This window comes from Mustela erminea, chromosome 7 (assembly GCF_009829155.1).
Source record: "Mustela erminea isolate mMusErm1 chromosome 7, mMusErm1.Pri, whole genome shotgun sequence".
NCBI lineage: Eukaryota > Metazoa > Chordata > Mammalia > Carnivora > Mustelidae > Mustela > Mustela erminea.
The window spans coordinates 19,399,055-19,426,060 of NC_045620.1; the positions used below are offsets into that span (position 1 = coordinate 19,399,055).

The 27,006-nt window shown below is 46.1% G+C and overlaps 1 long non-coding RNA gene across 2 annotated transcripts in view; it reads left to right on the top strand.

Annotated features, from left to right (window-relative positions):
* The window catches only part of LOC116594961, a 43,760-nt gene extending 17,123 nt beyond the window's left edge, over positions 1-26,637 (top strand). For both annotated transcript variants that reach the window (XR_004287487.1, XR_004287486.1), the window contains exons 3-4: positions 10,917-11,035; positions 26,363-26,637. This is a non-coding gene — a long non-coding RNA (uncharacterized LOC116594961). The remainder of the gene's footprint in view (positions 1-10,916; positions 11,036-26,362) is intronic.
* Positions 26,638-27,006: the final 369 nt, after the last annotated feature.

Sequence of the window (27,006 nt, forward strand, 5' to 3'; positions counted from 1 at the left end):
TCCTTAAACATCCTATTTGCCTTACCCCAGGGCGATTCCGGGACGATTCCTAGATGTGTCTGTATGGGTTCTCAGACAGTCCCCGGCAGGATCACTGGGGAAGTTCAAATGGCATGTTCCAAGAACACTCAGCTCTCTAGTGGGAAAACACCCATGCCACATTCTGTGAGGAGATGCCCAGGAGCGTTTGAAGCGTACTGACCCGAATACCAGCAAAACTGGAGGTTCCCAGAGCTAAGGCATTCCCTGTTCTCTCTTTGTTGATTCCTCCATATGCTATTCCCCACAAAGCCACCTGGAAGCTTCGTAAAAGGATCAGTAGGCTCGGGGTTTCATCCACACTGAAGAAGCACACCTCCGGCTTCCTCAAAAGGAATCAAAACCTAATATTTCCCTTGTCTTTAAAATACCATTCCTTTATTTCTAAGTATAAAGATAAAATATGCCTGTCTCGTAGAATTTTTTTTGTCTCATATAATTTTAAAAATAATGAAAATATCAGGAAATGTATACCCATAATCTCTCTAGCCCAAGGACAAGTACTGGCAGCAAATCCTTTAAAAAAGAAAATCTGTTCATCCTTTCTGATGGGTACTTAGAGTGGAGAAGGGAGTTGGGGGAAATTGGAAGGGGAGGTGAACCATGAGAGACTATGGACTCTGAAAAACAATCTGAGGGTTTTGAAGGGACGGGGGGTGGGAGGTTGGGGTACCAGGTGGTGGGTATTATAGAGGGCACGGATTGCATGGAGCATGGGGTGTGGTGCAAAAATAATGAATACTGTTATGCTGGAAATAAAAAATAAAATAAAATGTAAAAAAAAAAAAGAAAATCTGTTTATTTAAAAGAGAGAGAGAGAGAGAGAGAGAGAGAGCACTCACACATGAGAGCGGAGAAGGGGCAGAGGGAGAGAGAAAGAATCTTCAAGCAGACTCCCTACTGAGCACAGACCTCCACCCCCACCCCCACCCCCTGAAGCACGGCTCCATCCCAGGACCCCAAAATCATGACCTGAGCCAAAAATCAAGAGCCAGCCACTTAACTGACTGAGCCACCCAGGTGTGCCTTGACAGTTAATGCTTTTTGAATGGATTTCTTGAGCCATAAAATGAGAATAATAAGAGAACATACTTCTTTGAGTTGTTATGAGAAATCAATGATTCAATGCTTATATTTTTCTTAGAGAAGTTCCTGATAATTATGAACTCGTGTTATGATTTTCAAGATATTCCAAACATTTTCCGGTGTGCTTTTCATGACATCCCCTTACGCCTTCTCGCCCATTCACACACACTCACACCCATACACACACAAATAATCCATGCCAGGTGTTTACCAGATTATCCACGTTACAGCTGAACTGAATGAATAATCTCGAAATAAATTTTCTATTTTGCAGCTAAGATATGGCAAAACCACGATTTAAGCTCATGTTGCCTCACTATTTTTTTTTTCTCCTGTTAACACACCATGGCATAACAACATGAAAAGATTCTTGAACCTTTGCTACTTGCCTATGTTTCCTATCCTGTTCTTCTCCCAACATTTCTTTCTAGTACATAATCAGTAGTAAAACCACTACAACAACAACAACAAAAAAATGGCCAATATTCTTCTCATTCTTGACAACAAAATACAGGAGAACAAAGGATCCTGTTCTGGGCCACTTCCTTCTGTGCCACAGGGAACTTGCTCTAACAGTTAGAGCATTTGCTATCTCAATATATCTTTCATGGCACCACCTCCTTGGCCTCTAAATAGAGTCAGGGCTTTCCCATTCCAAGAGGAATATCATCCCTTAACTTCTACACTTTAGGGATTAGTTAGGATAGACAACCTGCAAACAACTCCAGAATCTCAGGGATTTTATACAGTAATAGTTTATTTCTTGCTTATATCAGGGTATAGGGTAGCTAATGTTGCGGGTTGCTGTGTCATGCAGTCATTGCAGTTAGGGTCATTTTATCTCGCAGTTCTGCTCTGATTCCTTGTGTTGCTCTTTGTTTGCCACAGTTAAGGGGAAAGAGGAATTGGAGGCTCTCCAGTGGAGGGTTTTATGGCCCAAGATTGCAAGTGATGTACATCACTTATGCTCATATTAGATTGGTCAGAAATAATTATTTTGTCCCACTTATGCAATAAGGTTGGGTGAGGTAGTCAAGTAGAGTGCCAAGAGGTAGAGGAGACCCTAGGTATTATGATAAACCGTCAGTCTCAGTCATGACTCATCTCTTTCTATTTGTTTCCTGCTTTCATTTTTTTTTACTTTTTAAAACAATTTTTATTAACATATAATGTATTATTTGCCCCAGGGGTACAGGTCTGTGAATTATCAGATTTACACATTTCACAGCACTCACCATAGCTCATGCCCTCCCCAATGTCTATCACCCAGCCACCTTATCCCTACTCCCCCACCCCACAGCAACCTTCAGTTGTTTTGTGAGATTAAGGGTCTCTTATGGTTTGTTTCCCTCCTGATCCCATCTTGTTCCAGTTTTTCCTTCCCTACTCCCCACAACTCCCTGCCCTGCCTCTCAAATTCCTCATATCAGGGAGATCATATGATAATTGTCTTTCTCTGCTTGACTTATTTTGCTCCCCTGCTATCATTTTTGAAGGAAAGATAAAAGTTACTAACTTCTGAATTGTGTGTTACATTTAACACAGCATTGACCACCTTAGCTGTCATTCTCCCTAACATTTTAGTCTTGATTTAGCCCCCCTGCCCTGACTCACTGCTCTCAAAGCATTGAAGACCAACTCCAACTATGTCAAAATCTAGTCCCTAGAACAGAGCCTGACACAGATTAAATACATACTTAAATTTCATTGCAGGGATAAATAAAATACATAACTTTGGTGGTGTTCAACTTCTTTCTTTGCACAAAAAGCAATCACTCTTCTTTGATGTGTCAGATTTTGTTCTAGATACTGGGCAGTCACTGGCTGAGCCCTTCGTAAGCAAATGCTGAGAAAGAGTTTGATGTACAGTGCTCCATTAGGGATTAACACTTTCAGAAGGGAGAGGCAAGAAGTAAGATTAGCAGATGAAGAAGTTAACTTGTTTTAGAGGTCTGACAAAGACGTAGGCTACCACATGGGAAACTCTGGAGTGTATATGGCTCATCAGAGTTATTCCAGGCATTGGTTATGGGCTGCCATGGGAAGGTTATACCCTTGGGCAAGGTGGATCTCGGCAGCTGAGCAAACCTTGTAGGAGTTGACATCTGAGATAAGTTCTTCTGTGAAGAGTGATCTGAGTGGCACAGCTCTCTGTCCACAAATGGGACTATAAAGTTAAATGTAATACAGCTTTTGCTCCAAAATCTAGTAAGAGACATGATTATACACATCGCACATTTCAAAATAACATAGTTACTGTGACAATAAAAATTTGCAGAAGGTGCTTTGGGTATTCTGGAGGGGCGTTTTGACATACTTGGGTAATAAAGTTGTGGCAGTTCCCTAGATGAGATTTATAGGTGAGTTTTTCTAGAACATACAGCCCCTGTTCTGACATTTGAAACACGCATGGGAGTCAACAGGAAAAGACATGGATGGAGGGTTTTCCAGACAGTGACTGCAGCGTGAAAAACAGTATGGAGATTATTTTCTTCTCTTACTTTTTTGGCTGCTCCTTTCCGTACTGATAGAGTAGTTTATTTTCCCTCTTGCTTCCTAAATATTAGATCTACTTAATCATTTTACTTATGTTCTCTTTTGCATGAGTTCTATCCTTTTTCCTAATGTCCTCGCTAACTGCCAACTCTAGCACCACTACCTCTAACATAGCCTTTCTCAAATGGGATCATTTGATGACTTGAATGACTCTTCTCAATTCCCTCAAGGATGTTACATAGCTAATATCATTGTCCATGTACAGGAAGAAAGTCAATTCATTACAGACAATGGATACCTTGGGACAGACGGGGTTAATCCTTTTAGAAACCAGTTGAGAAGGGCTGTTCTAAACTGAAGACCCCAAATTTGTATCTCTATCCTCAGTCTCCTAACTGGTCCTTACTGTTATTGAGCTGATTTCTAGCTGCTCCTAGGAAATCTACGGTATCACAGATTTCGCATGTCCTAAACTGTCCCCTCATGCTGTGCTCACACTTGTGCCTAATTTTGATCTTCCTCTTTGAGTCAGTGGTACCACCATCTGAATAGCCATCAGAATCCTCAATATCCTTTGATAGCCAATATACCCAGGGGACTGTCAGGTCCCCTAACACGTCCTTCCATTTTCTCATTCCACTCCAAAATCCAGGCTTTATAACTATGTAAATGTTATTTCCTTTTATGCAAACACATAACAGTTCCCTCAAACACACACACACACACACATACACACACACACACACACTTCCACAGAGTTGTTCTGCTCCCAAATCTTCTAATTCCAGTCTCCCCTTGCTAGAACCACAAATACTGGCTTGCTAAAGGGAAGTCCTTAACATGTCATTCCCCTGATCAAAAAGCTTCAGAGCTTCCTAGATTCTTTCACACAACAGTTTTCTCCTCAAAAGCTAGAGACAAGGGATGCCTGGGTGGCTCAGTGTGCTAAAGCCTCTGCCTTCGGCTCAGGTCATGATCTCAGGGTCCTGGGATCAAGCCCCACATCGGGGTCTCTGCTTGGCAGGGAGCCTGCTTCCTCCTCTCTCTCTGCCTGCTTCTCTGCTACTTGTGATCTCTGTCTGTCAAATAAATAAATAAAATCTTAAAAAAAAAAAAAAAAGCCAGAGGCAAGACAGGAGTTGCCATCTTGTCACCATAGCAATATTCTAGAAAGCCCCCAAATAAGAAGGGTGATTCAGTACCATATGAACAGTAAGTGCTGTCCTCAGTTACTCACCACTCTCATTCACATGAGAAATGAATCTAAACTAGAAACCATTTATGTTTTGTGATTATCCTTGCACCTAGAGACTTAATAGGAGTCCAACAAGTGTCCTATAAATAACCAACCATACGTGACTAAATCAGTAAACAAATACATAACATTAGGCACATACAATTCCTCTTCTATATATTCAGAGTTCTCTACCACACTACTGTAACTTCCCCCTTTCTGTCTCACCCCCATGATACCTGATTTACCCTCTGCAATCCAGCCAAAGAGCACGGCCAGTAATGCTCGGTAATGCTCCTTGTTCCAGGCATTTGTTGATAATTTCCCTTCCCCTCTTCAAGTCCTGGTTTTACACTTTCTACTTGTCAAAATCCAACCCATCCTATCATGTCATATTTTTCTTGATGCTTTTTTTCCCCCCACTGATTTATCACCAGGATGTTAATTCTCCATTCCTAGAAATAGTACAGCACAAAAGTGTGTGCCCTTATCATATTCTCTCTGGTAATATGATTGTCACTACACAGGTAATGAGGCCCCATCTGCATATCTACCATGAGAATTCCAGCGTGAGATCTCAGCTGAGGTAGTCTGAGTTTCTCCCTGAGCCTTCTAGAAGATGCTGCTGCAGCGGCTGCCACTGCTGGTGCTGGTGCTGGTGCTGGTGATGATGACGATGGGGAAGAGTTCAGGTCCCTAGTTTCAATTATCCTTCAAGTCTGCCGGGTCTGCGCCTTACCTATAGTTTGGGTTTCCGTTTGTTTCTTATTACATGATGAAGCCCTACATTTAAAACACGTTCTACCTTTTGCCTGAGCTAATGTGAACTGGGTTTCTGTCCTGTGTACAAGAAATATTCTACCTAATACACGGACTGGCACAATGTAGCTCCTCAGTTTGGCTTTTGAAGAAGATTTGAACTAATCCTCCACCACTCCTGCTCCCTGCCTCTCTCCCTTCCTACCTCTCTCCCTTCTACCCTTCCCCTCCTATTCCCCGTCTCTCTCTCTCCCCCCCACCAACCTTCTTCCCTCCCTCTCTTCCTTCCTCTATTCCTGCTTATAACATTTCTTGACTCTTCCCTGCAAGACTGAGCTTTTGAGCAAACATCCCCCATGCTTAGATCCTAGAACCATTCTATCACAAGCTCCCTCTTAAGAGAGTGGTGGAACCCAGAGGAAGTATGGCTCAGGAAAAGAGCATTAGCTGACACAGATCTGGATTGAATTCTAATTCTGTTGCCTGCTATCTGTATGACCCCCCCAAACTTACTCCCACCCTTTAAGTTCCAGTTTATTTGCTTATAGATGGTTCATATGGCTATGAGCATTCTACCCCCACCATGGTCATAGGGTGCCAGAGGGACTCCAGTGAGGCATGAAGGACACCTAGGGTGCCATGTTTAAGGGGGTACTTGCCCTTCAAGCCCTCAAAGTGAGCACCTTCTTGCATTTTGCCCCTGGGAGCCTTCCTAAGCCTCATCTGAGTCGAGGACTTGAGAGCTGGTACATTGTTAGATGTAAAAGGGTAGGAACTTGTCCACAGTAAGTGTTCCGTAAGTACTCAGTATTGGTGTTATATTGTAATTACAATAACTACCATTCTTCTTTTATTTAAAGGATTACCACAATCACCACTCTTACTATTTCACCAGCAGCAGCACCACTCATACCAGGAACACACTGATGCTCATTTGACTTTACAATAAAATTAATTAGACTTATTTTGCAGTGAGGTTCTTTCCCATGCTTCTTACCTTTTGAGAAGAATGGCAGCCAAACATGCAGGCAGGCTTGGTGGAGCTTTAGAGAGGAAAGCACAGTTCCAGCCAAAAGCCAAACCGGGAAGAGTTTAATTAGTGTCCTAGCAGCTCAAAACTGCTTGGTGCCAGCTGGCTTTGGGAAAGCTATTCCCTGGAAAGGGAGGAAATCGGAAGACTGATCACTCCCAAGAGACAGAGTAAGGTGATGGTTAGGTGCTCAGGTTTTGGCACACCAGGATTCAAGACACGGCTTCTCCACTTCCTGACTGTGTGACCCTGGGCAAGTCATTCTCTCTCTGAGTCGTTTGTTCATCTGGTATAATAGACCCCTCTTCAGTTGGCTGTGTGACAATGACGTGGGACAATGCTTGTGAATAACGTAGCATAACCATCATGGACTGAGTGTCCATGTAAGGGAGGAATTTTGTCTTTCCCATTCTTGATGCTATTGTTATTGGTGTGGTACTGTGATGCAGCCACCCCTTGTCCTTGTAATTCCAACCCCAGTGTAAGATCACCCTCTCTAGACTTGTGGGAACTGGGAAACCATGACACCCAAACCACCTGCTTTGAATGGGACAGTGTTCCCTGCAAGGCAAGGCTGTGGATCGGGGGACCTCACGGTGATCTTCCACAATGCTTGACAAAGGTGAGATGGATTTTATAATCCAAGTTCTTCCATCAAGGGAGAGCCTGGTTGCTCTGATATTTCTTCTTCTAAGCCTGCCCCACCCACGTTCTTCTCTCTCTGTTTTCTGCCTATCTATGGGCTCTGTCTAGCGAAGTAACTGACATCTTAATGATAACTCTCTGTAGCCTCCTTGCACCCTCTGATTCAGGATGAGGATGCCGCCTGTAGGCTTGCCATGACGGCCACGTGTCTACTGTGTCCCTGGAGGAAGATGCCTTAAGTTTGAGTGATAGCTAGGATGTGCGTATGTTTTCAGATTCAAACCAGGTGGAAGAGGAGAATGCTCGATGGGACCGGACAGGACTGGATGGGGTGCTGAGTGGTGCTGTCTCCAGCAAACAAGGACATATGGTCCCCCTGGCTGTTACGTATTACCCCTTCCAAGGCCACTTTGGGGAATACCCATTCCAGTGTTTGCAATGGGTCTCTAATTGGGCTTCTGTCTTGAAAGATGTCTCCTTTCTTAAAAGAAGCCGGTGTCATCAGAGACGCAGTCATAGACCTGCACCTAATGGAAGATATCAAAAGTGGTTTCCAGAATACAATGCAAGCTTTCAGCCTGGAATACAGTCTTGCTCCTTGAGAGCCATGGGGGTGGTTGGTCTAGAGCAAAAGTGGTGAAACACCAGACCTCTTGGCTGGAATTCCATGTACACGAGGGTGTTCCTTCCCTCCCACATTGCTTAGGGAGCCCACACAGAGGAACATCTGGCCAGATGCAATCTACAAAACATGCTGAGAAACATATTAGCTCCCTCAGGCCAGTGGAACCCCACCTAGTAAATGAACAGGAAAGGGCCCCCCAGTGAATTCTGGAGGCTGAGCTCTGCCTCCCACGGGACTTGTCTTTCTGCAAAGAATGAAGTGGAAGCCAACGATTCACACTGAAGTCTGACAAAACCTGGAAGGCTGTCTTAGGAGTCAGGGACATGAACAGAAGGGATCGGTCAGGACCTGGAGCCACAGTCTGCCCGTTTGTCTCAACAAGAAGAAGGGAGGCAAAACCTCAGTTTGTCAACAGCAAAGCATCCACGAAAAGCTAGCCTAAATCCAGCAACTTCTGTGTCTCCAAGTTCTGTGCTACGTGATTTGCCCAACGACCATAAGATCTGTACCCATTTTGTGGACCTGGAATGTGAGGCTGGGAGGACACAAAACTTTCTCAAGGGCATGCAGCTAGGGCGCGTGGAGCCAGGAAGAGAATCCAAGTCAGCCTGCTTTTCAAGTATTTGCTTGTTGCCATGCTGGGAGTCAAGCAGATTTTCCGCCTGCAGACACAGCTAGCTTCCCACCACAACCTGGGATCCTCGAGATGAGGGAGGGAACATGGACATGTCATAGTCTCTCATCTCAGAATCACTACCTCCCAGGGCATGGACAATGTGTGTTTGCTTTCTTGGGTGACTGCACTGGTAGACAGGCCCTCCTGACTTCTCGGGTGAAAGGTGAGCATCTGTATGCAACCAGAGCTCTCTCCTTGCTGTTGTGCGAGTGTGAAAGCAGGAAAAGGGGAGGACAAGGGAGGGGTTGCACATAATTAATTGAATGACTTAACAGGTTCCAAACTTCTGATTCCAATTAACCTCTGGACTTAGTTCTCTCTCGATCTGATGACTCTCAGCAGGATGGACCCTAGCCCCACAACTGGTGAGAAGTGTGTTTCTAGCAGCTTCTCCAGGATCCTGATGAGGGAAGGACTGATTGGATTCATAACCAGGGCTGTCGTGTAGGAAAACAGGCCAGTGATCACAGGGAAAGGGCTCAGACTCAGGGAAGCTGGTGCAGGCCAGCACCTCGATGGCTTCTGAGCACAGAACATTGGAGGACAAACAGATGACTCAGACCAGCAAGCCCGAGACCTGAATCAGCAGCACATGCAAATAACAACCTGTCCATTTGGACCCTTCTCTCCCACTTAGCTGCTGCACTGTCAACATCCCACTTTCCATATCACTTATTACCTCTCATTTACTGAGACTGATGGGAAGTGAATGTTTCTCGGAGCAACTCCACTGGACCTTCTCTCCCCAAGCTTCTCCAGAACTGCAAGGTGGATCCAGCCACAGGATGTGGCCTCAGGATGGCCTGATGGAAACCCTTACCACTCCTCTTCCCACCTTGAAAATGAGACTTACCTTCTTTAGGCTCCAAGACTCCATTTCCTTATCTATCTAATAGGAGTACTAACTGCACCTGCCTCCGAAGGGACAAAATTAAATAATACATGTAAGAGGACCCAGCATATGGCTGTTGCATCATTAACCTTCCAAACAATTTTGTTGTTGTTATTACTACTATTACTAAGAGTGTAGTTGAGGGGCGCCTGGGTGGGTCAGTGGGTTAAGCCTCTGCCTTCGGCTCAGGTTATGATCCCAGGGTCCTGGGATCAAGCCCCGCATCTGGCTCTCTGCTCAGCAGGGAGCCTGCTTCCCTTCCTCTCTCTCTGCCTGCCTCTCTGCCTACTTGTGATCTCTGACTGTCAAATAAATAAATAAAATCTTTAAAAAAAAAAAAAAGAGTGTAGTTGCAAGTGTATTAGTTTGTTAGAGCTGCTGTAACAAAGTGCCGCAAAATTGGTTGCTTCTGGAGGCTGGAACTCCTAAATCAAGTTTTCCTCAGGCTTGCTTCCTTCTGAGGGCCTCAAGGAGGAATCCGTTCCAGGCCTCTACCACCCCCAGCTTCCAGTGCTTTCTTGGTGATCCTTGGCTGTCCTCTGCCTGTAGGTGGCATCACCCAGTCTCTGCCTCCTCCACCCTCTCATGACCTTTTCCGGCGCATGTGCCGTGTCCCCATTTCTTCTTCTTAGAAGGACATCAGGGTTCTGAAGGATCCAGGGTTCATCCTACTCCAACATGTCCTCATCTTCACTAATTATATCTTTCATGATCCTATTTCCAAATAACATCACATTCTGAAGCCCTGGAGGTTAGGACATCAACACAGAATCTAAGGAACAAGGATGGGTGAAGAGGGAAAAAGCCAGGAGTACAGGTGAGAACAACACACACAGCTAGACCCAATGGTAAGTGCCGAGGCCATTTGTCCAACAGAAGGTACTCAAAATGATGTTGCAACGTCAAGGCAGATTCAGATTACTGTAGCGATTCAAGGCATTCCAGCGGAGTAGGCTGGGTCTGGAAGAAACACTGTGACCAGTGGGGACTTCTCCCATTCTAGAAGGATAGATGTGAGTTTTGCCCCAGCTAGTAAATAGAAATAGGTCAAAAATGCTCTGGCTCCAGGAAAAAAGAAGGGAGCTCTGAAGCGCTCTTTGCCCAGCCGGCCAACCCAGAAGACAAGGAAGGGAAACACTCTTTTCATTGTTTCACACAGTTGGTACAATATCTGAGATCTTGCAACTTTGCAATGGACACACATTAAAGCATGCTCTCAATCTGGAAGCTAAATATGTCATTTCAGAATTGTAATAATTTCTTGTGTTTGGCTATTCCCCTTCTTGAGGTTTTGTGTGCACACACACTCACAGCCATGGGAATATCTCAAAGAGTTTTCCAGAATCTTTACTTAATTTACTCTTCCCAATAACCTTTTTATTAGGTTCTATTATTGTTACCCTTAACATCTCTGCAGTTCAGTCTCTTTTATAGATTAGGAGACTGAGCTGCAGAGATGTTAAGAAACTGTCTTTACATAACACAACTATTAAGAAGAAGAAAGAAGAGGAGGAGGAAAAGGAGGGGAACTGAGAAGAGATATTTCATCCCAGGTAAGACCCTGAACTCTTGGTCCACTAAGAATGTCTAAGCCAGGGGTGAGCACACACTGGCCTATGGGTCAAATCTGGTGCACTGTTTGTGTAGGTAAAGATTTATTGCAACACAGCAATGTACATTCATGTGTTATCTCGGGCTGCTTTCAAAATGATGTCGGAGTTGAGTGTTTACAACAGAGACCATATGGCCCACTGAGCCAAAAATGTTTATTATCATGCCCTTTACCAAAAATGGGAACTGAACTGGACATAAATCAGCTCATAATGTCTGCCTTTCAGACCCATTCTGTGTGGGTACACTGTGAGCTCTATTTGAGCATGGAAACTGGATTTGCCCGGAACCATCCATATTTTTAATCGTCATAGTCCTTGAAATTAAAATGTCCCATTAGTGGGGCACCTAGCTGGCTCAGTGGTTGAGTGTCTGCCTTCAGCTTGGGTAATGATCCTAGGGTCCTGGGATCGAGTCCTGCTTCAGGCTCCCTGCTCAGTGCAGAACCTACTTCTCCCTCTCCAGCTCCCCCTGCTCATGTTCTTTCTCTCTCTGTGTCAAATAAATAAATAAATAAAATCTTTAAATAAATAAATAATAAAATAAAAATAAAATACCCTGTTGAGTATGAGGTAGAAAGATGCCGACCAGTCTGTGGACATCACTGTCTAGCCTGCCCCTTTAGTCCAGTGAACTAACCATAGGGATCCAGCCATACTGTCGTTAAAAATCACTGTTCCCATGACTGACAACTTTGGCACCTCTTCCACAGTCAATGACTCCCATCTAAATGTCCTTCTCTAAAGATTGCATAAATTATCACCTATATGCAAATATGATTACAATTTAATTACTAGGGCTGATTGGTGATTAATTTTTTGATTATGATCAATCACTTCTCATGAATCGTATTTAAACATTCAGGGCAATCGGCAGGATGCTAATAATGCAGTTTTTCTTCACACTCTGTAATGACTCCCAACCCAGTCGGAATAAGCTCTTTGCTGAAATCTTCATTTTAGAAAGAAATTATCTGAAAGCAGTTCCTAGGGGGGGAAAAGTCAATAAAACTATGAAAAGCACTTAATATTACTCATAACTAAAGAAATGCAGTATAAAGGGAGTAATGATTTTAATCCATCAAGGTTTAACATTGATATTTAAACATTGATAATTTATACATTGATAATAATGCCCAAGTATGGAAGCAGATTTCAAGGAGTAGACAGACCTTCTACACATCGATGAAATAGTTTCATAGAGAACTTGCCAAATTGGTCCAGATTCAATATACAATTACTCTTTGACCTAACTGTACCACATCTGGGAATTTCTCCTAGAGAATTCTTATAAAATTTATAATCATCTATCTATCTGTCTGTCTATGTACCTATCTATGCATCCATCCATCCTTCTGTAACACATAAGCATAGCACAAGTCTTTCTGTTTTTTAACTCTGCTTATGATACTGAAGAAACTTGGGTGCAGATGTGGTTGTGGATTTGTTCAGTGAAGTATGATGTACACATGTGACAGAATCTTGGCAGTTTAAATAATGTATCATTTAAATATATACAGGAAAAGCTGTTTAAGGTCTGCTAAGTGAAAGAAGTTAGCTACAGAATGGTATGTAGAGTCAAACTTTATTTTGCATCAGAATCACCTAAAGGCTTTGCTGAAACGAAGATTGCTGGATGCACTTTGGAATTTCTGATTCAATAGGTCTGAGTCAAAAACTGAAATTTTGCATTTCCAACAAGTTCCCACGTAATGCTGCTGATGCTGCTGGGACCACACTTTGAAACATATTGATCAGTGAATGGCACATTGTATGTCTACTAATGTATGAATGGATACATTCTGGGAGAAATAATATTATCGATTTGGAGGCATAGGACTGGGGAATGAAGAGAGTCTAAATTTTACTTTATAATATTTATACTACGTGAATTTGTACTACTAACATTTATAGTATAAACATATTAGAAATATGTATTTTTTTAAAAAATAACCTGTTGCTCACTTCATTCTTTCTCACCTCCCTTTTCATGCTAAATACATGTTTCCGTAAAGAACTTATAATTCCACATATTTTCTTCTTGTCTGAGAGTAAAGAATACATTGTTGATATGGACTATATTCGTTATCTATTGCTGTGTTAACAAATTACTCCAAACTTAGTTTGCACTTAGCAACAAAGATTTACTATCACATACAGTTTCTGAGGTTTAGAAGTCTGGAGGCAACTTAGCTGGCTGATTCTGGTTCCCCTAAGGTTTCAGAGATGCAGTCAGCTGGGATTACTGTCTTCTCAGGCTTTGAAGTAGGGCTGGAGAATCCAGTTTCAAGTTTACTTCTGTGGCTGTTCAACAGGCAGGCTACTTATTGTCACTCCTTGCTGAGTAAGCTTAGCAATTTTTAATTATGACCTGAGCTCCCAAACACCTTCAAAGTGGTCGTATGATGGCTTGTCGCTAAGATCAAAGTATTTCTTGTTAATACAATTCCATTATTTCATTGCAAATCAATCAATTATCATTCCAATAGGTAAGAAGAGAATGAAAGACTAAGGGATGGAAAAGAGGAGGAAAAAGAAGGAAGGAAGGGAAAAGAAGAAATAAGGAAAAGAAGGAGTAAGGAACGAGAGCAAGGAATACAAAGGAAAATAGGGCCCCAGCATTTCAGGCCAGGACTCTTACCACATTTCAGATAGTACCATAAGCAGGTAATTACGTTAATGTTTAACTTGGGATTAGAAGGCATCTGTTGACTTTTCATATTCATTAAGCCCTTGTGAAGTGCTAGGCCTTGCCTGGGCAGCTCATGATGCAGAGCTCTAAAAGTCAGGGGCTCTGACCCAAAAAACTCACAGGGAAGACTGACCTACAGACAAAAAAGAAAAATAAACAAAAAACAGCTAGTGCTTATTTAGTACTATTGTATTCTGCTGTGTATTATTCTGGCATGATTTCATTTAATTCTTACAAGAACTCTGGAAAGGAGTACTTTTATGCCCATTTTATAGAGAAGAAAATGGAGTCACACTTAGGTTAGGACCCAGGAATGTGTGCCCTCCGAGCCTGAGCAATTCATCCCATTAGCCTGAACCTCAGGCACTTGCCATACAGCTTTGAGATAAGTCCTTAAGAAAGTCTTTTGAGGTAAGTCCCTACTCTGATAGAATTAAGGAGAAATACGGGAACACAGACGAGACTGGTTCCAAGCTAAAAGCATCAAAGAAGGACCTGAGACATTGTGTCTTTACGGATGGGTCTTTAAGGGTGACTTGAGGCTCACCATGGAGAAAAGAAGGTGATGGATGTCTTGGCCAGCAGAAAAAAATATTGCAGAGAGAACCATTGAAAGTCGGCTCTATAGACATGGAATTCTTGTTGGTGCCTACTATACAGAGGAAATCAAGGGGCGGTAGCCTGGAGAAGAGTTCTGGGACAAGGCATGAAGGACTTTGTGTACCAAGTAAATGATTTGTACTGAGTGTCATAAGAGATGGAAACCAGTAAGTTCTTTAAACAGAGTGAGTTGTTAAAATTGATCTCTTAGAAGGCGTCCTCTGAACCAGAGTTGGGGAGCGATCACAGGAAGGGAAATTACTGGCAAGGGGGGACAAGCTGAGGGCAATGTTGGTCATGAAAGTAGAAGTGATGAGAGGGATTTATCATTTGTAAAAATAATAACAGCAATGACAACAGAGAATATTTCCCGAGTGTTTGCTAGAGAGCACACCCTGTGCTAAGTCAAAGCTGCTCTGTGTGACGTGGCGTTTTATCCTGGGAACAAGAAAGGCACCAGTTTTACCAGAATTTTGCAGGATGAGGAAACTGAGACATAGAGGTTCATTCACTTGCTTGTCCACAGACCACTCACCAAAGCCACAAATCCACAGAAGACCTTTAGATCCAGAGGCTGTATCTTAACCACTATGTCACAGAGATATATTATTCTGTCTTGCTTTAAACAAAGATGTCCTAGGAGGAAAGGGGTAGGGGTGGGATTCTTTGTTGGACGGCCCACAGTCTTAAGAACCAAGGAGGTGTCTAGTTCCATCACATGGTTTCAGAGTAACAGACGATGATCCTGTTCAGAAGTGACAGTCAGTATGGTCTGTTCTTAGGAGAGAGTCGTCTTTCCTTCCCTCCCACACCCACAGTGAAGATGCATTTGCTCTGAACCGTTAGCCCTTTCTGGCTGGGTTGCCCTGGTGACCAATGGCATTTGCAAGGCAGCTGGCTAAGGTCACGGGTCAGGCTCTCGCTATAGAAAACACACCCCAGGTCTTTGTCTCCTCAATAACCAGGCTGGTCTCGCCAACTGAGAGAGCTAATTGGCCCCGTCCCTTTGAAATGGACCCAGCATAGCTGGAAGTTAATAAAATGCATCTAGGAAAGCACTGAATCATATCAAAATCACCGGGGAAGACTTGAGGACCTGGAGATTCCTGAGTCCCAGCCCAGACCTCCTGCATCAGGATCTCTTTAAAGGTATCATGTGGATCTACATTTTGTTTCTTAAGTTTCCCAAGTTATTCATATGCACAGCTAGGTGTGGGCACCACTGAAAATAGCCTCCTCTCTCGTGTCACCCCGAGGATCATCAGGTGGAATGGAGACTCCAGGTGCTGAGCTGGGGAAAAAAAAAAAATGGAAGGAGAACTGGTGTACCCCATGTCTCAAGCTTGTCACTCTGGAGTGCTTAGGACTGGTGGAACAGATGGCAATAATAGGGGCTGGGCACAGGCATGAAGAGGTGACTTAATATCCCTGCTTTGGTAGGAAGGAAGGAGCTACTGCTTCTGGATTCCCCCACGACCCCAAAAGTAAGCAGTGAGAGTATAGTCATGTTTACAACCGTAGAAGAGACAAGTAAGTTATCGGGTTTGAGTGTCATCCTCAACTGTGGGTTACTCGACTTCCCGAGCTGCAAGGGATCATCTATGGGGGAAACTGGCAACAGAGACTGGCATTGACATTTGGTCTTTGCCCTACATTCCTTTCTTGGGCAGCAAAGGGGAAACCCAGATCTCAGGACCTCTGTCTCCTTGGAGACCTTAACATCTGGATTCCCTTAACATCTTTGGATACTCGAAGTCCTATTCCTGTGACTGTCACTTCCTGAGCTTGGCTCTGTATAGGGCCGGGGAGGTTGGTCCCATTTCAGCAACTCTTTCACTTAAGTCTATCAAGAGGCATTCCAGGCTTTTCTTTGTGTGTTGCTGGTACCTTCTTCCATAAGCATTGGACTAGGAACCTAACCCTTGCTCCCAAGGTGTATTGCTTCCCTGGATCTGGGCAGAGTATGGTGGCTGTGACCAGCCAAATGTATCAGAGGCCCAGACTCCAAGAAGCCAGCAGCTTTTGCTTCCTGTCTTCAGAAATGCTCGCTCCTAGATTCCCAGAACAGTCATGTAAGGAGTGTGATACCTTGCTGGAGAGACCACTGGAGAGTCCCTGAGAAAAGGTGGAGAGGGAGAGGAGCCCAGACAGCCCAGACAGCCTGCTGAGAGTAACTGTCTTCCACCAAATGTGCAAGCAAAGTCACCTTGGGACATCAGACCAAGTGCACCACCTCGAGATGCCAGGCAGTGCCTTGAGGAGCAGAAGAGCCCCCATGCAGCCTTGCTTGAATTCCTGAGCCCTGACGAAATCAGGAGGTTTTCTTCCAAGCCACTAAGTTTAGGGATACTTTGCTAGGTAGCAACAGACAGTTGGACTAGAATCCCAGAGTCTGCGTGAAGCCCTCCAGAAATGGAGGATGGTTAATATTCCACCGGACAGCTTCCTCAAGAGCTGTAGCGTTGGCCATGCTCCACCAGACATTGAAAGTCAACACCTTCTGGGAGCGAAGGGCCCATCAACTCTCATTTTATCAAAGTAATAGTCTGTACACACAAGAGACTACATGGGTCAGCCTATTCCGAAGACTTCCCCTTCAGCACATGCTTGCCTTCTCCTTGTTCCCCTAGCAGGGGATGGGCCTTTAAGAAGAAGCTGTCAAACACTCCACTTAGCAGAGCTGTCCCTATTTCAAAGGTTTTTGTGGGGGGCCAAAATAAAGGAAAGTCCCTGGGACTCCCGGAGGAGGGACGACTTTGAAAAATATAATGTAGTGACCTCTCTTACAGTGACTCAGCTGACCTGATCCTGCCCTGGGAGTGGGCTGGGCCTGGAGAAGAAGACGAACCCCTGAACCCCACAGCTACAGATAGAGGTTACCCATCAGAACCCTTACTAAACAGAGCTTCCCGCACCAGTAGTCCCAGGGAGAGAATGCTAGCGATTCTTCAGCAAACACATATTCTCTCTCTCTGTCTCTGTCTCACTCAGTGTTCTGAACCCTTCTTGTTACATGAAAGCAGGAGCACCTTGATCCCCTAAAACCTCAGTCCCTGAGACAAGGACAACACCCCCCCCCCAACCCCTCTGTCCAAGGAAAACCAGATCTGTACACGCAAAGAGGAAGTGCCAAGGCGAGGGCCCTGCTAAGATTACGGGCTGTTAATAAGGAAAGACAGAGCTAGGAGGTTTGATGTACAACTCGACAAGCAGAGGTTAAGGGGAGAGCCAGGGCAGGCTCATTTGCAAACTTGGTCCTGTTTCATTAAGTGAGAGCAGAGACAGCCTGTCTCAGTCCAGCAGAGAAGGACCTCATTATCCACGTAGGGAGCAAGAGATAAGAATCTTTTAATAATTGTTGGGAATTTTTTTATTATGATGTGGAATGCCAATTTAGGCCTCTCCTCACGGACTGGATACAAACAGCCTCCTTGGGAGTGAAAGCTGCTCCCCCCACCCCCGGCTGTGGTCATTAAGGACAAAGAGGAGAGAGACGGATGTTTGCTCGAAGAAAGGCCGCTGCTCAGGGGGCTCCTGTGGCTGCCAGAGACCAGCAGCTTCTGCACTGGTTGCCCTGGCTCCAGAACCTTCCCAGAGTCCTCAGAGGTTTGTCACCCTGGGCCCTACCACCCAACCTTCAGTTGGCCCTGAATCTCCTCAAAATATCCCAAGTATCTGTGTTATTTTTCTGTTGTGTTATTTTTCTGTTCACTTAGAAACTAAACAAAATAAAACAACAAAAACTTCAGGAACAAGGATTTACACAGAACTTTGTATCCTTATTGGAGAGAAAACAAATATTTCCTGTACTAAGCAGCAGTTAAGCATAGAAGTGTAATGAAAGCCGGACAATGTGATTTTGTTTTACCTAGACACCGTTACCTACCACAGGTTGGGCTCTTTGTTTGAAGGGAAGCTGAGGAAGGAGTTCAGTATTACAGACACCCTAGAACTAATCGGATGCATTGCCCTTGGTGTACTCTAGGGACTGAAAGAGAATTGAAGAGGGAATGACTTTTTTTTTTTTTTTTCTCTTGATGTGATTTTACCTCATGATTTGTGGAACAATCCAGATTTATGACACTCCCATTGGGGACTTCCTGTCAGAAGGCTGTTCAGGCCCCACTGGAGACCGCTCGTCCTGAGGCAGCATTTGCTCAAGCAGCGGCTGCCGTGTGCCCTCAAAGGCAGAGGAGAAGGGAGATCAAGGCCTAATGAGGCCTGCAAGGCATTGATCCTCTGGCCCTGAGCTGTGCTGGGGGCTCCCCTTTGATTCCCCCACAGCCGGGCTTTTAACCACGCACCCCCTAGGATTCCCACAAGTGGGTCCTTAATTCTTTCCACCAACTTCTGTACGCCCGCCCGCACCCCGCCCTCGCTCCGCGGCTCCCTTTCATTCCCTCGCCATCTTTCCCTACATCATGCCCCGCGGGGTAGATGATGAATGACAGTGATGGTGGGTTTTAAGTCCGAGGTGTCAGGAGCAATGAAGCGTCTTGGAGTCAGACAGGCCTGGCCGTTTCCATCTTCACAGGCGAGGGCACCGTGCCCGGGGCTGGAGGCTCCAGGAGCTGTCTGAGCGTTCGCTCAACGCCTGCTCCTTGGCCGGGTTTCCGAGAGGCCCGAGGAAGTAAGGGGTGTTGCTCACTCCCTGGTGGGATCTGTGCTGACAGCTCTCAGGCTTCGGTGGGTCCCTGGTGCACAGGCCAACAGCAGCTCCCAGGCAGATGTAGCCAAGCTAGCTGCCTGTGCACCTTGCTCGCCTTCTCACTATAGCCCTTCTGACATGGCCCCAGAGCAGGAATTGTAGTACTATTAACGATAATTATCTAACAATAGCAACGAAAGGGGAACTGGGAGGCGGGGGAGGGTGGTGTGGAGAGCAGGAGGCCCCTGGCTTTGAGTAATGGACACCTTTGCCACTTCCTAGCCTTTGGAGGAGTTCCCTAACGCGTCCGAGCCCCAGTCTGCATGTAGAGATGGGATAATCATGGGATCTGTCTGTGTGAGAGGGAAAGGGACAAAGAAGCAAAGTTTGGCTGTGACCTACGTGCGCAGGGAAGGAGGGAGCTCTGCGGCAGCTCTGGTGACCCGTGCGGGATGTGAGCTGAATTCCGCTTCCACCATCTCTGAGCTAACCTAGTCCATGGGAGTCACTGTACCTCCCAAGGAGGCTGGGAGAACTGAGGTGGTAGCTGTGACATTGCCCCTGGAGGGGACAGGAAACAAGTCCCGCTCACACCAAAGAAAGAAGATGGAAGGGATGCAGGTGCAGGATCAAAGTGCTCAGGCCTGGTTTTCACAGCCCCCCCCCCCCCACCGCCCGCTGTTGGTCTCCTAGCTTTGTATTCCTGACCTTGACTTCTCTCTAGCACAGACTTGCTCTAACCTAGCTTGCCTCCACCTGTACACAAACCAGGTGGCCACACTTTCAAAACTAAGTGGCTGTGTCTGCAGTCTGGAATGTGCCTCTTTCTCCTTTCTACCAACCGGCGTTGTATGCTTCCTGAAGTCACCTCCTCCAGGAGACTTCCCTGACTGCCTCTGAACCATACAGAGCCATACAAAGAGAAGAGATCAGTATTTTTATGTGAAGCACCTTACATCTCTCACTAAGGTGGCTCTGGGGCACCTGGCTGGCTCAGTCAGAAAAACACATAACTCTTGATCTTGGGGTCATGAGTTCGAGCCACACACTGGGTGTAGAGATAACTTAAATAAAACTTAAAAAAAAAGGAAAAAAAAAAAAAAGAAAGAAAGAAAGAAAAGAAAGAGGTGGCTCTGGCGTTGGGGCTGCTGAGCTGGTCTCCTGTCTGTGGCAGGCCTGAAGTAGAAGCCCTGCCCACAGTAGGCTGCCTTCAGAGGCAGCATCCATATTGTTCTATTTTGCTGGTAACTTGGAGCCAAAGAAATTTTCCAAGGTGTGTTCTCAATGTCTGTCCATAAGCACCAGGGATAAAAACAGAAAGTCGTTGTACAGCGATACAGTTCGTGTAGAAATCAAGGTGAAGAGAAAAGAAAAGCAATTTTCTGGCCCACTTGGCACACAGGCACTGTGGTATTCAACAGTAAAATTTGAGACAATGTTGTTGCCATCCCTATCTTGGGCACCCTCATGGAGGCATGTGTTTTCAACTCTGTGGCTTGCCAGGGCAGTCTTCTGACAACCTGCGCCTGGAATTCTCTTTTCCACCACCCTCAAATGCTTGGCTTCTTTGCTTTCTTCAGGCTTCTACTTAAATGACACCTCCTCCAGGAAGCCTCCCCTGACCACACCATCAAAAGCAAAACAACCCTCATTATTTTCTCTCCCTGCCTCCTAAGCAATTTGATAATACTTACCGCAAAGTAAAACTACTTTATTTTTATAATTATTTATGTAGTTACTTTTTGGCCCTACCCATATAATCTGAGCTTCATGGTTTTAAGAGACTTCTTCTTGTTTGCCACCATAGCTCATCATCTAAAACAAAGTCTGGTATATTAAGTGGTAATGAGTGTTTGTTGAATGAATATAGGAGGGTCCATAAGAGTGCTGAGTAGGTTACAGAATAGGACTTTGGACTCGAAGAGCCTCCTGAGTAAAGATAGTGTGTAGACTGTCCAGGGATCATTGGTGACATCATCTCCTTTGCTCCCTGTGCTCCCTCGGCCCTCATGCACTGCGATCAACCACAAATAACTGCCCTCACATCAAGGCCAGGAAGACAAGAGGGTGCTATCATGTTTACCAATTAGTTAAGTTGCCTTTTGTGTCTCTGTTCTGGGGCAAAAGGGCTGGACTTGGATGTCAAGGTTGACAAGTATGATTTGAAATTCTCAGTGAAGGATGGGGCCAAGTCACGTAAGTCCTGCTTGTTTTGCTTTTACATTAAGTGCTTTGAACTGTTGACATCCCGGGGAAATAAGTCTGTACAGCCTGCTGGAGGTAGACACCTTGCAGACGGGGCTACGACCACATCTCTTACCTAATCCTGCAATTCCCTGCAAGTCCAGCCTCGGAGCTAGTCATATATGAGGAACTTCGCTTCACAGCTCCCACCTGCAGAGAGATTTCTCCTTTCTACCGCCCTGTTCCCACCACGGCTAAGAGCTCGTGCGTTGAGATGGAGCAGGCTTTAAACTCAGCCTTCTGTACCACAAGCTACGGTCAGACATAGGACAATCCCGTTAACCTCTCTGGGTACGCCCCAGTTTGGTTGGCATCTGCAAAATAGGGATAAAGATGCCTCCTTCATGGGATTTATGTGACGAGTAAAAAGTGAACCACTGAGAAAATCTTGGCTAATATTATTGCAAAGTGTTTTGGGACTTTCTCCACTGTAGTTGTGAGTCACTCGGTCATCATACCCTCCACCCATTTGACTGGCCTCAATCTATTTACAATCGCTTCTCGGCCTTTTGGCTAAGATCAAGTCTAAATCTACTTACGGGATGCCCTGTACCCAGCGACACCCAGTGCACAACGACGGCAAACAGCCCCTACCCTCCGACAGTTCAGGCCTCAGGGCAAGAGAAGGCCTTGTGCACAGATAATGGGAAAACAATTTGGGAAATCTGAAATCGTGGTAAGAAAATGTCTGGGGTGCCCAGAGGAATGAGTGATCTCATTTCCTGGGCTAATCATGGAAAACTTCACAGGGAAAGCTGCTCTTGAGGTGGATGTTGGGTCATAAAAATGACAGGAGAGAGGGCATATGTGAAGGCCTGGGAGTGTATGAGGACACAGCATCCCCCGGGGAGCTGAGCACTCGGGCTGACCCGGACAGCTCCCACAGGTGGCATCGTAGCAGCTGCAAGAGGAGTCCCACAGGCTCGGTTGTACTTTCTTCTGAGGCCCTGGGAGCGCCAGAGATGTCAGGGGGTGAGGGTGGGGCACTTGCTCAGGTCTGGAGTGGAAAGGGGCAAGAATGATAGCAGATGGAACATTCGAGAGGCTGGTGCCTTCACCCACTCTGGGGACAGTAAAGGCTCATCTGGATCAGGGCACCGGGGGTGGAGAAAGAAAGGCTGGGGGAATATTTGGAAGGCAGATGGAAAGACTTGGCAAAACTGGTTGCACAGCAGACATCTGCATGATGAAGACTTCTTTAAAAAAAAAAAAAAAGATGTATTTTATGTATGTGAGAGAGGGAGGGAGCAAGAGAGACAGAGAGTGAGCACACGTGGAGGAGGGGCAGAGGGAGAGGAAGAAGCGGGCTCCCCACTGAGCAGGGAGCCCGATGCAGGGCTTGATTCTGGGACTCCAGGACCATGGCCTGAGCCGAATACAGACGCCTAACAGACTGAGCCACCCGGGCGTCCCGATGAGGCTTCCTGCAGCAACAACCAAATTTAGTCGCACTCGTCAGAAGTTCATAGCCTGTCATCTCGGTGTCAGTCCCCGCAGGAAAGGAGGGAGTTGAGGTAAGCCCATCCTACTACAGCGAACCTCGGAATGTAGGACTAGCTTGGAACGTGAAGGTCCTCTGGGGACCCCAGACATTTTCCTGCCTTGATTTCAGACTTCCCTAACTGCTTGCCAATTGTCTGTGCACACAGTGTTCTCTTGCCCTGGTGCCTCAACTGTTTGAGGTCAGGGTCACTTTTATGCTGTCATGCACTGGGCATTGGGCATCATTGGCTGCAGTGTCCTGCCAAGAAGATTTAGGCCAATCGAATGAGTGGAGGGCATAACAATGAGTGAGTCACAAGTTCAGTGGATTGTTCAGGATCATTCAGTGGGTGGTTCAGGGGCAGGAGGCCTTCCTTTATCTTTATTTCCTTCGGGATGTTTGGCATTTCCTCCCCTACCGGACCAGAGAGTCAGGTCCAACTTCCAGTCCCTGTTCCCTGCCCACTAGCACCACCACTTCAGGTAGGTTTTCCACCCTGTAAACATGTTCATGTCCTTATTTGTGAGATAGGAAGACCAGTGGAACATAAACTCAACCAGCTGATGGAAGGTTGGAGTTCCATGAAGACATTTCACAGGGCCCATGATCATCTCGCCACTGTTCTATCCAGCAAGAACCTGCTGGACACCCTCTCGGGACTGGGGCCAGCCACTCCATCAGCCCTGAGAACACAGCAGGGAGGAACAAGCCGCCAGCTTGCATGGAACTTGCTTTCTAGGCGGGAAGGGTGGTCATTGACAACAGAGAGCCCAGGACGAGTCAAATGATACATGTTCAGAAGCAAAGATAGAATAGGCACCAGAGCACCAGAGCAGAGCTGGGGGTGCTGTTTTAGCTGAGGCAGCCAGAGGAGGACTTTCTGAGGAGACATTGGAGCAGGTAGGGTGAAGTGAGAGAGCAAGCTTTGCAAAGTTTGGCAGGAAGAACTTTCCATGCGAAGCAAACTGAGGCACAAAGGTCCTGAGGCTTTTGATGTAAGGAGCAGCTGGATGGCTCAAAGGGGTGGGAGCAGGGTGAGCTAGGAAGAGGGGTTGGAGCAGAGCAGGCGGCCTCAGCAGCCATGGGAAAGGGCTTGGTGTTTATTCTGAAGGAGGTGGAAAGTCATGGAAGGAGTCTCCACCGTGGGGTTTCCAGTCTCAGAGGGTAACTGTGGCCTCTGTGGGCAGCTGAAACTCGAGGTGGGGGTACCTCCTGGGAGCTCCTTGCAGTTATCCAGGGGGAAGGTGCGGGGATGGGGGTGCCCCGTCCTCATGCAGATGTTGCCGGTACATTGTCTGGCACACGTTCAGACCGTGAAAACGTTAGTCATCCTTCTCTCATTCTTTATTAATTGTCCCTCATTTGCCTCTCCCTCCTATTTTGCCCCCACAATATATGCAGGCCCCCAGCCCCCGTTTTCCCAGTCCTTGAATCTGAGAGCACCCAGTTGCCCTCCTCCCCTGGAGCCAGAGCTGCTGGATCATCAGGGAGTCAGTCCAGCCTTAGGCAACTTCCTTGGTCCCATTGGGTTGGTGCTGATGACTGAGGGCACACCTTGCATAAGCGTCTTGGAGGGCTTGGCTCCAAACGCAGAGCTACCTGGTCTGCTTATCTGCTGAGCATCTTTCTGCATAGTCACCTGCTACTGGACTCGTCAGAGGGTCGACAGGCTGACCTCCAGGTGGCCTGGAGTTGCAGGGAAGGTTCTTTCCAGTGGACTTCATTCCTGAAACTACTGGGATCTGAAGACTCATGAGCCCGACCTCAAAGGAGTTGCCACAGCTCAAAGAACAACCAAAGGGCAAAGTGGGATTGGGTGTAACCCAGAGACAGTACCCTCCGGGAAGATGGCAGGCGGGCTGTGGACTGTTCCTTTAGTCTGAGCTGCCAGGGTCCTTGGGACAGTTTCATGCGCCAGTATTTGCAATCCAGACTGTGTACAGAGGGAGTCCAAACTCCGGAGAAAATCATGAAAATGCTGCTGCCCCATCACCCAAGAAATGCAGGGGCTGCTGACACTGCTCCTGGAGAAGAAAGACTGTAGCTTGTCTGTGTGTCTCTGCCTCCTTGCCTCACTTGGGAACTCAGTGCAGCTCAGCCCCAAAGCAAACAGTTACCATATGACTTGGCAGTGGCCCTGGGTCTATGTCTCTGTTGATAACTCTTAAGTCTTGCAGCTGTGTGTGGTGTCCCCCTGGGGAGGCCCTCACTTGGTGCCTATGCTCAGAATCTATGGCTTTCCAGAACAAGATCAGCCCAGTCTCAGTAAGGCAATGCCAAGGCACTTTATTTGGGGTGTGCCCTGGTGATTTCTTAGTACCAGCTTGGCCTGCTCTTGTTTTCTAGACTATCTGTCCCTTCTGAGATGTCCTGTGGGCCTACCCTTTATCTTACTCCCTATGTCCCCAGCTTCTTCAGGTTTTCCCCCTTTCTGCCTCTGGATTCCAACCAACATACAGACCATGACACTACCTCAGTTCTGGTTTTGACATCTTAACAGAACTACAAGGACCAGTACTCAGATACTAGAAATTTGGCACCATTAACAGAAATTGCAGCGCCCAGGAACGAGGGGAGGGGTACAAAGGAGGGGCTCATTTAAAATTTAAATTATTTGCACACTCTGAGCCAACACATATATCTTGGTATTGATCGAAGCTCTTTGGAAGCTATTTACGTTTTCAGCCCACCTATAAGGCTGAGATTTATACTGCATTTGGTGTTTAACTAGCCTCTTAATGCATCCTGTTGAGCCATAGTGTTGGTGGGTGTATTGTAAATTTTAGCCTTGGCGCTAAATTGATTTGCTTAGTGGAGTTGAATTTAGGCCATTAAAATAAATAAATAAAATGAATAAGAGGGACTTCCAGGCCCTCCATGTCATATTAAAATCAAGCAAAGCCAGAGAGACACAACCTCTGGAGTCATGATTGGGTTCTGTGTGCCAGGTTTAGGGCGTGAAGGAGTCCTTTCGGTACGGACTCACACAGTGAACACCAGCAGTGTGGACTTAAGGGAGAAACTGTGGTGCAGCATGGGTACATCCTGAATTGAAGTTAAGAAGACCTGAGTTCACACCCTGACTTTATCTGCACGCCCATAGCTGGATCTGCTTTTTCCCAGTTTCTAATTGAGTGTGGTCTGGCCCGGTGATTAGGTAAAGTCCCAGTGTCCTGAAACCGATCTCATCCCCTTGAATATGTTGCCCGCATTTGCCTGGACTCTGACATCGGCCCAGCCCCTGGGTTGGAAGGAGAGGACAACAGCTCTCAGCCATCTAGGGCTGACCTCGGAGGCATCTCTTGTTTAAGTGACCCCTGAGAATCGTGGAAGATCTCAGATTCGTCCACATTCCAGTGAAACTAACAGCTTCCGTGAAGTCTCAGGCTGCCAGGATCCAGGCTAACAGGAACACAGCCCCAATATTTTCCGAAAAGATTCAGTATAGATAAAAAGCTTATTTTGGGGAAAAAAAAAAAAAAAAAGCTTATTTTGTCTGCTAGAGATAGGTTAAAAAAAAAAGAGAGAGGTTCTGAAATCACCAGGTAATTTAGAGCCTTTTGGTATTCTGGTTCCCTGGAATGACAGCATTTTCCTCCGCAGTCAGGACAGAGATGGTGGTCATTTGAGCTGGCTTCTTACCAGGACTCACGGCATACCGGTCATAAGCCACTGTGAAGAGTGGGTGGCCACTGAAGTTTTTCTCTGGAGGAGGAGCAGCAGGTCTGCGAAGGCTGGGTGACCAGAATCCGGGTGGCTCCTGGAGCAGATCTGTGAGGATGAAAGTGCCAGCAGCCCTTTCTCTCTCCTCAGACGCGTCAAGCGAGGTCTCCATCGCTCTCATTCAGCCTCAGTCTCTTGATCTGCACCTTCAGCATTTCCCGAAGATGGCGCAGTCCTCTCTTCACAAGGCATGGGCTGTCGTCTCTGACACTGCCCGGGCCTGACATAGGACGTGAACTTGGTTTCTCCACTTTTTACCCACCCTTACCTACCCTTTCAATGGCCCTAGCTCTGACCTTGACGTAGACACTCGTGGATCCCGTCAGAGGAGTTCCATATTCTTGAAAAGGTCGGGACCATGGGAAAGCAAAGGGCAAAATGGGGAGAATATAAAGAGATGTTTGTGTTTGTGCACATCCTTCCTCGTCCCTTTATTTTTTCAGTCGAGAAATATTTGCCAGGCATCCTCTCAACAGGCTGAGTACGTCTTTGGCAGAGCGATGTGTTAGCAGTCAAGGGAAATG